We start from the raw sequence: 13,420 nt of genomic DNA on the forward strand, positions 1-13,420 counted from the left end.
CCATCGCAGGTTCAGGGGCTGAGGGACACACGGAGAACAGGGCAGGCATATCTGGGGGTTCTGAATAATTGGCAGGGCTGTCCCAGGGCTTTTATTGGCTGCCTCTGTCCTCGTGGTGGCTTTGATGAGGCTGCAAGATTCACGGGACCAGGGACCTGCTCAGTGCCCTGTCAGTTCGCCATATCTTGTGCACAGGACGCCTCACATTCTCTGCTTGGGAGTAGATTCATTTCACCAACTCTGCCTTCACTGACATCCTGACTGCCTAACTCAGCCATGTCAGGTTGGACAAATGTCCTTTACTCCTGTAATTAACATGTCCCAAAAAACTGCTGAGCCAGTTACCTACCAGCCTTTTCTTTACATCAGCCTACTTTTCTACTTGAATATTCTTTTAAAAAAATGAATGCTACTGTCACAAGTCACCTTCAAATATGTTGGCCATGTGGTCCCTAAAATCTTATGCCTCGGCAGGAGAATGCACATCCCCCTTTGGGAAATGGTGACGGCTGAGTCCTTCTCTGGGATTCTTAACCCTTTCTAAGGAGTCCTTCAGAATGAAAAGGAAAAAAAAATTCCGTGGGCTTCACTAGATGTTACTTGTTCTTTCAGCATCTGCCAGTTGAAAAAATATGAAACCACCAAGCCCCTGCTCACTCAGAATGGGCTGGCTGCACATTGGTGGTGACAGCCGTGCGTGACAAGCCGGCGTGCGGCCAGGTGTGCCGCCTCGTCTCCGGGCAGTGGGCTGTGCCTGCCCGCTGATCTGCAGCCCCTCGGGAACTCTGCGGCTTCCTGGCTCTGCCGCCCTAGCTGCTGCCCTGATTTAGAAGAACAAGCCGAGGCTTTCTTCACCTGTGTGAATGAATGGAAGCTTTTCTGACTTGAGATTCCCGGTCTGTAACATGGGGCTCAAAGTCCCTGCTCGCTTCTTACCTCACAGATGCTATTTTGGGGAAGATAAAATTAAATACTGGTTTTGGAAGGAGAAAATGTCTTATTGAATGCAAAATGTCTAAGTGCAACCCTTTCTGTTAAATATGAGAAGAAAACTAGGACTCTGGGGACGGGAAAGAAGGGCAAGAATGGAAGGCTGTGGTGGGGACACCTTCACTCAGGTGGGACCCCGTGGCTGCCCTGCTCAGCCCGTGCAGAGTCGCCCGCCGAGGAGCCTGAAGAGTAAAGAGAACACTTGTGCAGCTGTGACTTCAGGGAACCCCAGCAGCTTTGGCCGTAGGGCCTGGAGATGAGGGTGCAGAGGGGGGCTGCTACCCAGGGGCTGTGTTGCCCGGGAAACAGGCTGTGCTTTGGGCCCTTTTTCCTCCTTTGTGGAAACCCACCAGGGCTGGCTTCACTGCAGGAGGTGGAGGGAGAAAGAAAAGAAGGTCAGGGGCTGAAGGGAGAAGGGAGAGATTCCTGCCCTCCCAGGGTGGGGGCCAGCTCCCAAGAACAACGGAAGCCACCTGACGCCACCCCCGTTCCTGTCTTCTGTCCCATGTAAATTGTGCATGCTCAGTGGAAGGCTGAATTCCAACTGCATGTGCCTTCCATTCATCAAAGCCCCCTCCTATCACCGGGACAATATCGAGAGCTCAGTAACTCTGGGTCAGCAGTTCTGGGTATTATACAAAGTGGGACCACACCACAGATGACTTTATAATAATAGGAAGAGACAACCAGGCAGGGAAGGAGGACCTTATAAATAGATTATAAGGCTGCAGTGAGCTTATTTTAACTTTTAAAATCAGGCAATGCTTTTCTGGTCCATAATCGTGACAGTGTAACAGTTCCAGGTGCTCCAATGCTAAAAACAATATCCTTTCTTTTTTTTTCTTTACTTCACAAGCTCACAAATAAGTAAAATCTAAACTTTCAGAGTTTCCTTATTGGAGACAAAACTCCTTTTAGAAAAATTCTAAACTGGGCCAACAGTGAGACCCTGATTAAAGTGGCAGCTCTGTTGGGCAAATGCAGAGAACAGTGCACATTTGCCCTCTTGATGTCATCATCAACATCAAGCAGTTCTTGAGCTTCTGCCCCACTCAGTGGATGCACTGGGCTGCGGGTGTGGGGAGACAGCATGAGCTTTGTAACCCCGGGGAGGACAGGCTGAATATCCACACCAATGCGCCAACACGGCAGTGGCTCTGGGGCCACACTAGTGCCCCTGGTATGTTTTATAAGTTTTCCATTTTGGGTCAATCAAAAGGCAGCAGAAGAATTTTTTAAATTATCCCCAGTTTCCCTGAATCTACATTTTTAGGTGCCAAGATGAGGTGGGAGAAAGATGGGAGGTTTGCAGCAGGACTCTGACTGCTCATGATTCTGGCTACTCCCACATTCTCCTTGTGTCCTGTTGATCTTTTTAATTTTTTATTGAAGTATAGTTGACATACAAAATTATACTGGTTTCAAATATACAACACAGTGGTTCAACATTTATATACATTATTAAATCCTCAACCCAATTAGTGCAGTTACTGTCAACGTAGAAAGATGTTGCAGAACCACCGACTATATCCTCCGTGCTCACTTCCATCCCTGTGAGCAACTTATATTATGATTGAGATTTTGGTGCTTCTTTATCCCCCTCACACATGCCACCCACCCACCTCAACCCCTCTTCCATGGTAACCACCAGTCACTTTTCAGTGTCTGTGAGTCTACCCATGCTTTTTTCATTTTGTTTTGTTTTTATATTCCACAAGTAAGTGAAAATGTGCAGTATTTGTCTTTCTCTGCTTGGCTTATTTACTTAGCAAAATGCCCTCTAGGTCCATCCATGTTGTTGCAAAGGCAGGATTTCTTTTTTGTTGCTGAATAATATTCCATTCTGTATATGTACCACATTTTCTTTATCCATTTATCTATTGATTGACACTTTGATAGCTTCCATATCTTGGCTATTGTAAATAATGCTACAATAAACATAGGGGTGCATATATCTTTTGAAATAAGAGATTTTGTTTTCTTTGGGTAAATTCTTAGAAATGGAAATGCTGGATTGTATGGTATTTCTACTTTGAGTTTTTTGAGGAACCTCCATACTGCTTTCCATAGTGGCTGCACCCATTTGACACTTAGTGTTTCTTGTGTTTTGGATAGTGGCCATTCTGACTGGTATGAGATGATACCTCATTGTGGTTTTAATTTGCATTTCCCTGATGATTAGGGATGTGGAGTATCTTTTCATGTACCTGTTGGCCATCTGAATTTCTTTCTTGGAAAAATGTCTGTTCAGGTCCTCTACCCATTTTTTAATCAGATTATTTGTATTTTGGTGTTGAGGCATAAGAGTTCTTTATATATTTTGAATATTAACCTTTAAAGGATAAATCACTTACAAATATATTCTCTCATAATGTAGGATGCCTTTTTGTTTTATTGACAGTGTCCTTTGCTGTACTGATTCTTTTAAGTTTGATGTAGTCCCACTTGCTCATTTTTATTTTTGTTCCTCTTGCCTGAGGAGAACTGTCCAGAAAAAATTACTCATGCTTGTGTTCAAGAGATTTTTGCCTATGTTTTCCCCTAAGAATTTTATGATTTCATGTCTTATACTTATGTCTTTAATCCATTTTGAGTTTACTTTTGTGTATGGAGTTAGACAGTAATCCAGTTTCATTTTCTTGCATGTAGCTGTCCAATTTTTCAACACCAATTATTGAAGAGACTGTCTTTTCCCCACTATATATTCATGGCTCCTTTTTCATATATTATTTGACACTATGTGCATGGGTTTATATCTGTGCTCTCTATTCTGTTCCATTGAACTATGGGTCTGTTCTTTTGCCAGTACCATATTGCTTTGATTACTGTAGTTTGTAGTACAGCGTGAAGTCAGGGAGCATAATACAGCCAGCTTTGTTTTTCTTTATCAAGATTGCTTTGATTACTCAAGGTCTTCTGTGGTTCCATATGAATTTTAGGATTATTTGCTTTAGTTCATTGAGAAATGCCACTGGTATTTTGATAGGGATCATACTGAATCCATAAATTGCTTTGGGTAAGATGACCATTTTGACAATATTAATTCTTTCTATCCATGAGCCTGTGGATTAGATTTCCATTTCTTTGTGTATTCTTCAATTTCTTTCATCAGTGTTTTAAAGTTTTCAAAGTACAGGTCCTCCACCTCCTTGGTTAGGCTTATTCCTAGGAATTTTATTATTTTTGATACAATTGTAAATGGAATTGTTTTACCGATTTCTCTCTCTGCAACCTTGTTTTTAGTATATAGGAATGCAACATATTTCTCTATATTGATTTTGTATCCAGAAAATTTGCTGAATCTAGTTATTCTAATAGATTTTTGGCAGAGTCTTTAGGGTTTTCCATGCATAATATCATGTCATCTGCAAATAGTCACAGTTCTATGTCTTCCTTATCAATTTGGATGCTTTTTATTTCCTTGTGTGATTGCCATGGCTAGGACCTCCAGTACTACTCTGAATAAAAGTGGCGAGAGTGGGCATCCTTTGTGAGTTGATAGTCAGGCCTCCACTGCATCGTCCAGGAAGGCTGACTCTAAGAAAGAGGGTTGCATGAATTTTTAGTTGATTTGATTCCACAATAGGAATCTAAGAGACATTTATCTTTTACATTCCTGCTGAGTGCACAAGTGCTCTTTGAGGAGCTTGGGGAAGTCAAGTGGCTGCTATTTTCAGAATCTGTCCACAAATTGATAAGACTCTGAAGACCCAGGAGATACCTTTTTCAAAGCTGAGTCCTGGGACTTCCATGAAGCAGTCTTCTAGTCCCCATGTTGAACCTATGGCCCAGCTCTGTCCCAGGACTCAGCACCCACAGATCAGAGCTTGAGGGAGTGTCAAGATTGTTGATGTGCCCTGGCAGGTCTGTGGGACAGTCTCACTCTTCATTCTCTCTCTCTGTCAGCTTGTAGTAGTAAGGCAGCTGAGCCCTATGTCCAAGCCTCTGATGTGAGCAATGAGCCTTTAGGGCCAGAAGCAACCATTAATCAGAACTCTCAGCACCCCTGCACAAAGAGCAGGGATCCCAGATCTGATATGGGATTAGAGCATGGCTTCTGTGACCTTGGGCATCATCTCAGCATTCTTCCAAGAGTTCGTTTATTATCTAGCTGGTTACAGGCATCTTCAAGAAGTGTGTGGATTGGCTGACACAGACTTCTCAAGTTGGTGATTTGGGTGATTCTCTGGGTGTGTAAATGTGGGTGTGGGTGAGCTACTGTGGGTGTGTGGTTGTGCATGAGTATAAGAGGAGGTGTAGTTGAGACAGTGAGTGTACCAAAGTGTACTTTATTTTTCTTCTTTGAGCCATCTGGAAAGGCTGAACTCTGCTCCCACATTTGGTTGGGGGTAAATTCCCTGCAGAGTGCCAGACAGGCTAGAATGTGGCCACGGGCCAGTGGGGAGAGATCACAGGGTGAATAACTTTTCTTCCTGCCCATCTTTCTGGGCCTCTGAGCCCCCAGCCCCAATGGTGGGCATATTGTCTGTGCAGCGGCATCTGCAGCCTCATCCTATTAGTGGACTTCAGGGACGTGGCACCTGCCACCTCCTTGTGGCCCTAGCCTGGTGTTTAGGGAGGCCACTGAGTCCGGAAAGAAGGCTTAGTTGTGGGGTCCTTGAGGTAATGTCCTCCCTTTGGAGTGTCCGATCTGTCTTCCCCCAGGATAATTTGCCCCTGGGGGTTGAGCTGGCTCAGAGCCACAGGAACTCTCATCTGCCCAGGAGCAGTTCCAGGAGGACATGGCAGAGCCACTGCACTGGGATCTGGGGACAGAAAGGCTGGGCTGCAGGCAGGGCTGAGTGCGCACACGGGGCTAAGCAGTCAGCGCTGCCCCCGCACTGGCTGCATGGAGGTGCCTGTTGTTCTCTTTCTAGCAGTTTCTGAGAAGTCAGACTGTGGCCTCTTGGCAGGTGGAGGAAGGAGGACCGAACAGGCTCTGTCCAATTGCTCCCCACTATTGCTCTTGCCCCCCAGGGCTGAGGGAAGGAGAGCCGAGGCCCACAGTGAGTGGTGCCCCATCCTGCCCCACTTCGGCTGCTGGGTTTGTCGACAGTGCTGAACCCTCTTCTCCACCAGCATTGCCGTTTACACCACTGAAATCACATCAAAACACAAGCCACCAGCCATTCTTGACCCCACCATTCCTCCTCACCTTCACCTAAGTCCTAAGAATGCACTCGAGCAAAGCAGCTGGGGTCATTTAACGGATCACGACAACTGGACAATGATTGGAGAGGCTGTGGTGTCAGCAGCGTATTCTGAGGTAGGTATTTAGTAGGCATAGTAGTTTGAAAAGTAATGAAAATGCATCCTGAACCAAAGCAGAAGAAGGGCTGAGGGAGAGGATGGGGCTCTTGGGCCAGTCCCAGAGCTTCGGCCCGTCCCAGCCCCTGCCCCGAGCGGCTGCCAGGGCACCTGGGGGGAGGAAGCCGGCTCCGACTGGTGCTGTGTCACACGAGGAGGAGGCAGGAGCCTTACTGGATGGCTCCATTCTGAGACCTGCTGGGGGCTCTGACTTGAGCTGTTTCTGGATTAGCACCAGGATTGCCCTAGACGCTAGCTGTGTTTCTCAGCCCATGTGTAAACTCATCACCATGCAAGATGCAGGTGCTGCTTCACCAGGTCTGCAGAGGGCGTGGGATGAGCCCCAGGCAGGACAAGGCTGCAGGTCCACAGGGCCCAGCACTCAGGGAACCCCTACTGCAAACCTAGAACCATCTGAGGTTGTTTCAAAAACCCTGCTGACCGGGCTGCACCCCTTCCCCAGTTACATCTGAATCTTGGGCTGCCAGGGGTGAGGAGCTTTTAAAGTTGGATGATACCAACATGCAACTCAAGCCATGAGCCAGGGCTCTAGAGTTTGGTTCAGGAATAATTTTGTATTACTAATATAAAAACCAAAAACACCCTCTCCTCATTGGAGTCTCATGGAATATCCGCTTTGGAGATGTGACAGTTCTTACTACTCCCGCGTATGTGCATCGGAGCCAGTCCCAGCCTCGGGGTCTGGGCTTTCAGCCTCTGATGGCAGGTTTTTGAGCTATCACCCTGCAAGACCTTTTGTTTCTGGTTTTGTGCCTTTTAAATGTATGATGTTGGGCAAGGAGAGCTTTCCACTACTCTCGGCTCTAACCAGCCCCAACTTCTGCACTGTTGGCAAGTGTGTTCTCCTGTGCTCTCACCCAAACCTGCCGGAGGAGCTCCTGTGTGTGAAATCTTTGTCACACTCGGAGACTCGGAGCCTAGGCTGCTTGTAGTCCAGAAGACCTGGTCTCGTTGGCCCATCTTATCCCCCCGCACCTGCCAGCATTGCCTCCTGCCCCAAACACACACACCAGGCTTGCGTCTAAACCAGCATCACAAGGAAATGTTCTTTAATGTCAGTCCCTCACCTGGTCCTGACACCTATTGTCAGCTTTTATTTCTGATCTGTCCTTTCTGTATCCAACCAAAGAAGGCAAACCCCTTAGAATTAGAGACTTCTGAGCCCCAGGGACTGTGAAGTTGAACTGGTTCAAACGTGGATATTCCAGATGAGGTTCCCAGAGGTCATGTGGCTCCCAGTGACCTCCCTGGGCAAGTCTGGGCTATGGGTTTTCTGCTGTGCCTGTTTCTACTGCGCTAGGCAGCCTGTGCACACTCAGCCAAGCCAAGTCTGAGACACCCCCAGCCACACCTCCTTGAGGACTTGTCATAGGAAGCTGCTGAGTGAAAAGCCCTGTAGCTTTGTGGTGACCCCTGGACCCTGGGCCTAGAGCAGAGCAAGGAGGTGGTGAGGGGTGAGATGGGGTCCAGCAATGAAATGCAACTGACTCATGAGTGGGCAGTGCCGGGTCCCAGCATCCTAGGGGGTCACGGTCAGGGAGAAGTCTATGGGAAATGAATCAACCACGGAATTCCCACAAATTTAGCCACATGAAATGTGCTGCAGGTAATGATCAGACACTGAGCAGGGGCAGGCACTGTTCTAAGAGCTTCACAGGTGTTCTGTCTGCAGTCTTCTGGGCAACATTAACAGGTTGGTGCTATTTTTTTTCCAGTTTTATTGAGGTACAAATGGCATAGCTCTGTGTAAGTTAAGGTATAGAGCATAGTGACTTGACTTACATATATTGTGAGGTCGGTGCTCTTTTTAAGCCCCACTTTATAGATGAGGAATCTAAGGCTCAAAGAGGTTCAGGAATGGTCAAGGCTTGCAGGGCTGGGAGGGGCCCTGGATGGACCAAGGCTCAGGGCCCCTGCTTCATGGCTGCATTCAGGACAGGAAAGTCATGGCATAGCTTTTCTCAGAGCTCGTCACCATAGGGACAAGACTGGACACAAGGAAACATTACCTGAATTTCAAGACAACCTCATGTAAGTGCCAAGTTGAGTGGAATATTTCCCTCTTTTGATGCAGGGCTGGGGTGCCAGGGCAGCACCAGGGGCGGCTAACTCAGCAGAGCAAATCCAAAAAAGGCAGGCTGCTTAAAGCCAAGGGCATTTCCTGGTGTCCTCCTGGCCGTAAGGACTGCAGAGAAGCTGCACTGCCCAGGACACACACCCTCGCATTTCCGTGAGTCCCAAGCTGTGCAGAGGCCTCCCCTCGGCTTGCTGCCACCACACGTGTTCTTCCCAAGTACATGCATGTGGTACACCTGCCAGGCCATCTGGGCATTCTGTGCCAAGGGAGTAAACCTTTTGCCAAATATGGAGACCCAGAAACATAAATCTGCAAGAATAGGAACCCACTGCTGGAGAATTTCCCATAATGGGGATCCCTCCCACATGGAGGAGGCAGAAGCTTCTCACCATGGCCACAACCTGTCAGCAAATAAGGGCCAAGCGAGCCTCCTCTGAATGTGAGCCAGCACAGAACTCGGTGACTGCCTCACACTTGAAGGGCCACCTCTTCTTTCTTTTGCTGAACCACTGAAGCTGAGTGAGAGGAACAGCATCTATTTGAGGGAAAGGACACTGAGTGCCAAGTCCACCCTTCCACAATAAATTTTGGTCTGCCAGGAGAGCTATTCAACACCTTGATTCAATGTGTGCCAAGATGCTTTCAGCAGGTCCTTTAGCTACTCATGGCTTCTGATCGCTTTGTTCCCTGCTAGGTGCACTCCAGTGCCATGGGAGGCACTTGATAAATAATGTCATGCCCTTATTAACACCTGAACTCAGCAAGAGCCAGGTGCACAGTGAATAGTAAACGTGTTCTCAAAGAGATTTCCATCATCTTAGCTTGGGAAGCAGCTCATTCATGCCAGATGGTAGTCAACTGAGTGACAGATTACATCATTGAGAAGAGAAAATACAGGAATTCAGTGAAGGAAAGTTTAATAATGAATTTGGCTTTGAAAAGCGGAGAGGGCTAAAAAGCGTGAAGGATGGGAAACAGCCTCAGCAAAGTCTGCAGGCGCACACATGGGGTGTTTCAGAGGGAGGCAGGCCTTCTGCTCAGCCAAGGCTCACAAGAGAGTGAGGTGTCAGGGCTGGGACTCAATAAATATCTGTTCTTGACACCAACAGGTACGGGCAGGTCAGACCCAGAGCAGAAGAGCCAGCACAGTTGAAGACTCCGGAATTATACCTGCAGCCCTGGCGAGCCCAGGAGGTGAGCATCCTCCAGACAGGGATGCTTTGGCGAGGCTTGCAGGCAGCAGCAAGGAGTCCTGGGTGCCAACTTCATTTTCCAGAGAGTGACAGACCCAGCAGAGAGAAGGACAGGTACTGAGCAACCATACAGACAGGACACCATAGAGACAGTGCAGTACTAAACACACTACCATCAGAGTGATCTATAAGGGCGGGGCTCATCAGGGTAGAAGCAGGAGAGCCCTGTCTGTCAGGTGACCTGATTCTCTAGATTGTTCTGGAGGCTTCTAAGGCACTGCTGCAAACACATGGCCTTTGAGTGGGAGAATGTGCCCTGCCCAGGCTTCAGTCTCACCTGGTCATTTCACCTGAGCCACCAAAGACTGCTCATCACCCATTTTGTTCTAAGAACATTTCCAGGGATGGAGATTCTGTGGCCAGTGACCAACTGTGCCCACTCCTCACCCCACCATCTATCACCAGAGAATCCACACATGCACACACACATGCATATGGGGGCATGTGCACAGGCATGCACACACACACACACACACGTATCTGTGCACCATACCTGTGCCAGCTTGTCCCAGTGTTAGGTCATCTCTACTCTCTCCTGCCAAGGTCTTCCTCATGTCAAACCTGAGTCCTTAGTGGTCTTTACAAGCCCGTGTTGAAGGAAGTTGACTGGTGAGATAGGAAATCATCTCCCACTTCAGATCAGGCAGGTGTGGGTGTGATCCTGGCTCTCCACACTGTGTCCACACATGCTTGGATGAGTGTGTTCACTTCTCTGAGCTTCAGCAACTTCATCTCTGAGTTTGGGATGATGGTTAATTTTATGTGTTAACCTGGCTGGGCCATGGTACCCAGATATGAAGTCAGATATGAGGTAAAAATAAGTGAAGCTGTGAAGATGTTGTTTTGAATGAGATTGACACTTAAATAAGTAGATTTTGAGTAAGCAGATTACCCTGCACAACGTGAGCAGGCCATAAGAGAAAAAAGACTGATGAAGAAAAAGGGAATTCTGCTCCAGACTGCCTTCAGTACTGAGTGCAACACCTGCTTTTCCCTGGGTCTCCAGCCTGCTGGTCTACCCTGCAGATTTAGGACTAGCAACCTCCACAGTTGTGTAAGCCAACTCCTTAAAATAAATCTCCCTTTCTCTTTCTAAGTCTTCCCCCATCCAGTTGGTTCTGTTTCTCTGGAAAACCCTGATTAATATAAAATGTTAGTCGTTGCCATAGTTTTAGATGTGTTCAGTGGGCAGATCATGTGGGGTTCTGTCGTAACATCATGAAGCGTTTGTATAATTTATCATGTCTTATTTAGTCTACATTAACAATGTAGACTAAATAAGATATGATGTTTGATGTTTTAATTCATGTAAGCAGTATTTTAATTCAGACAGGCGGTATTAGACCCCAAAGTTTCATGACAATTTATAGGAGAAATTTTAAATTTAAGAAAATTCTATCCACTAACTTACTTTCTGCTGAATTTGAAAAAACAAAGAACCACACTTTCATAGCAGGCATTTCTATCCCTCTTTCAGAAACCCAGGTTTGCTGAGATCAAGGGCTGGGAAGTACTGGGTTAGGGCCCAGGGTTCTCAAATCACTGGGTGCCACCCCTGAAGGTCTGCAGGGCGCCTGGGCAGGATGGTGTTTTTATGCCCCCACGTGATTGTCAGTGGAAGTCAAGATTGAGAATTGCTAGCTTCTAGAGCAGCATCTGCCCTTACCTGGTTGTGGAAGACCTTTGCAAGGAGCACCTCACAGGACACCAGAATCCTAGAAGACAGATCAGCAGATGGAATAAGGCAAATGCTGAGATGTGCAGAGAATCTGCTTTCCTTCCTGTGAGAAGACACATGACTCCACAGGAATAGCACACAGCTCTGCCAGGGCCAGGCGTGGGCAGATCAGCTGCTTATACCGTACATGAGAACGGAGAGGACTCAGGGCTTCCGGGGCCACAGCAATGTCACCATTATGTGGGTGGAGATGGTTAATGGTTAACCACCTTTGTCCTGAAGTAAATGTCCTGTTTATGACAGTTTTGGGGGAGAGGAAAATTCTAGATGTATTATAGAAAAGATATTTAGTGATTTTTTAAGTGCTTGTGGGGTTGTCACTTTTAAAAATTGTTATTTAGGTCTCTTTATAAGTGGTTCTCACAAATTCAACCTCAGGTAGGGAATCATTGTTCTAGCCTGTGCAGATATACTTCCCACTCCTTCCACAGCCCACAGTGAACCCTTCAGCCAGTCACCAGCAGTTGTATTTCCTCCTGGAGGCACCGGGAGATGGCACAGTAAATTGGATTTGAGGTCAAGCAGAAACACTGAAAAACGGTGCTTCAGCAATATGCTAAATCCCCCAGAGCAACTAAAAACATTCAAGTTCTGATAAATATTAAGGCAGCTTTTTCCTTGGTACCTATATAATAGTTTATTAATCATACTGTTCCCACTTTGACTATAAATGCTAGATTTATGCCTTTAGACAACTGATATGTCACCCCAGAGTCTGGAGTCTGCTGTCTTCCTGATGGGGAGAGAGGGCTAATTGGATGGGTGGGTAGAGAACCGGAGAGGCCGGTGGATGGATGCATGGATGGAAGGATGGATACACACACACAATGTACATAAGAAGAAAGAGGAGTAGATAGATTTGTAGGTCAGTAGGTAGATGAATGGATAGATAGCAATTGTATGACCCACAAAACACTTCATCTCCACATGATTTCATTTAATCCTTACAATAATCCTCTTGAAAAGGCATAGTTATAATTATTCCCAATTTTTAGATGAGAGTATGGACATCTGTATTAAGTTACTTGCATAAAATTCCACCTCTTACAAGAAGCAAAACAAGGACTCAGACAAAGGACTTGTTCTTTAAGCTTCAGTGCCTCTCGGGACAGGGGTCTCTGTCCTGAAACATATCTCTCTGTCCCTTCCCAGGTGATATTAGCTACTGATGAACTACACAGTCCACTGTCAGCAATGAGGTGTTCAATGAAATATGCCTTAGAAAGGTCACGCACCTGCGAATACCCAAGCCAAAGGATTCAGGACTCAGCTGAAGGTGTCCCTAGCAAGTGGCTGACAAAGAGAAAATGAACGAAGAGACAGCCCCAGACTTCCCAGGCTTCCTGTGCAGGGGACAGAAGGAGTGTCTCCAGGGGCAGAAGAAAGGGGAGGCCAAAGCCAGCCAGCTGTAGCGGCCTTTTCTTGATTCACACATTCATCTACAGCAGCCCAGGTAGAAATTCAGAGGAGGTGTTTATTCACTCTTCCTTTTTCTTTCCTACCCTAATGCAGGTCACAGAGAAAATAGAGCTGCAAAGTGGGATCAAGGTGCTGTGCTTATGCAGGAAGTTAGAACCCAGGGCACTGATGAGGAAAATGGATGGTGGGGCAAGAGTGATGCCCTGTAAAGTTGATGTGTTTCCATGAAGACCCTACAGTTCTCAGCAGCCTCGTCATCTGGCCCCTGGAACTTCTCTTGAAGGATCGTGAGATGGACCCACACCTTAGCTCAGGCTTCTGGAGAACTGTACTGAGCGCTGTCCTCTCCAGATCCCATTGGTCAAGTCTCACCCACAGAACCTAACTCCCCAACATTGTCACTACCATCACCCTGTCCTCTGGGGCTGCATGGATGCCCCTTGAAGTCCAAGGCTGGGGGGTCCTGAGCAAGAGAGAGAAAGAAGAGGGTGATAAGGACATCTGAACTCACATCTGTGGATCAGGGGGTCTTGACCCACTGCTGTTGAGGGCTTTGTTCTTGTGAAGTTCTCTTTGTGCTTCTCACATTAGAAAAAGAAATGTGCAAATTTCTCT

At 46.9% G+C, this 13,420-nt stretch overlaps 1 long non-coding RNA gene across 1 annotated transcript; it reads right to left on the reverse strand.

Annotated features, from left to right (window-relative positions):
- Positions 1-9,305: 9,305 nt before the first annotated feature.
- On the reverse strand, positions 9,306-11,427 carry LOC118971953 (uncharacterized). Its single transcript, XR_005060701.2, has 3 exons — positions 11,315-11,427; positions 10,142-10,382; positions 9,306-9,658 (listed from the first exon to the last, which is right to left on the reverse strand). It is a non-coding gene; the product is annotated as an uncharacterized lncRNA (long non-coding RNA).
- Positions 11,428-13,420: the final 1,993 nt, after the last annotated feature.

This window comes from Manis javanica, chromosome 18 (genome assembly GCF_040802235.1).
Source record: "Manis javanica isolate MJ-LG chromosome 18, MJ_LKY, whole genome shotgun sequence".
NCBI lineage: Eukaryota > Metazoa > Chordata > Mammalia > Pholidota > Manidae > Manis > Manis javanica.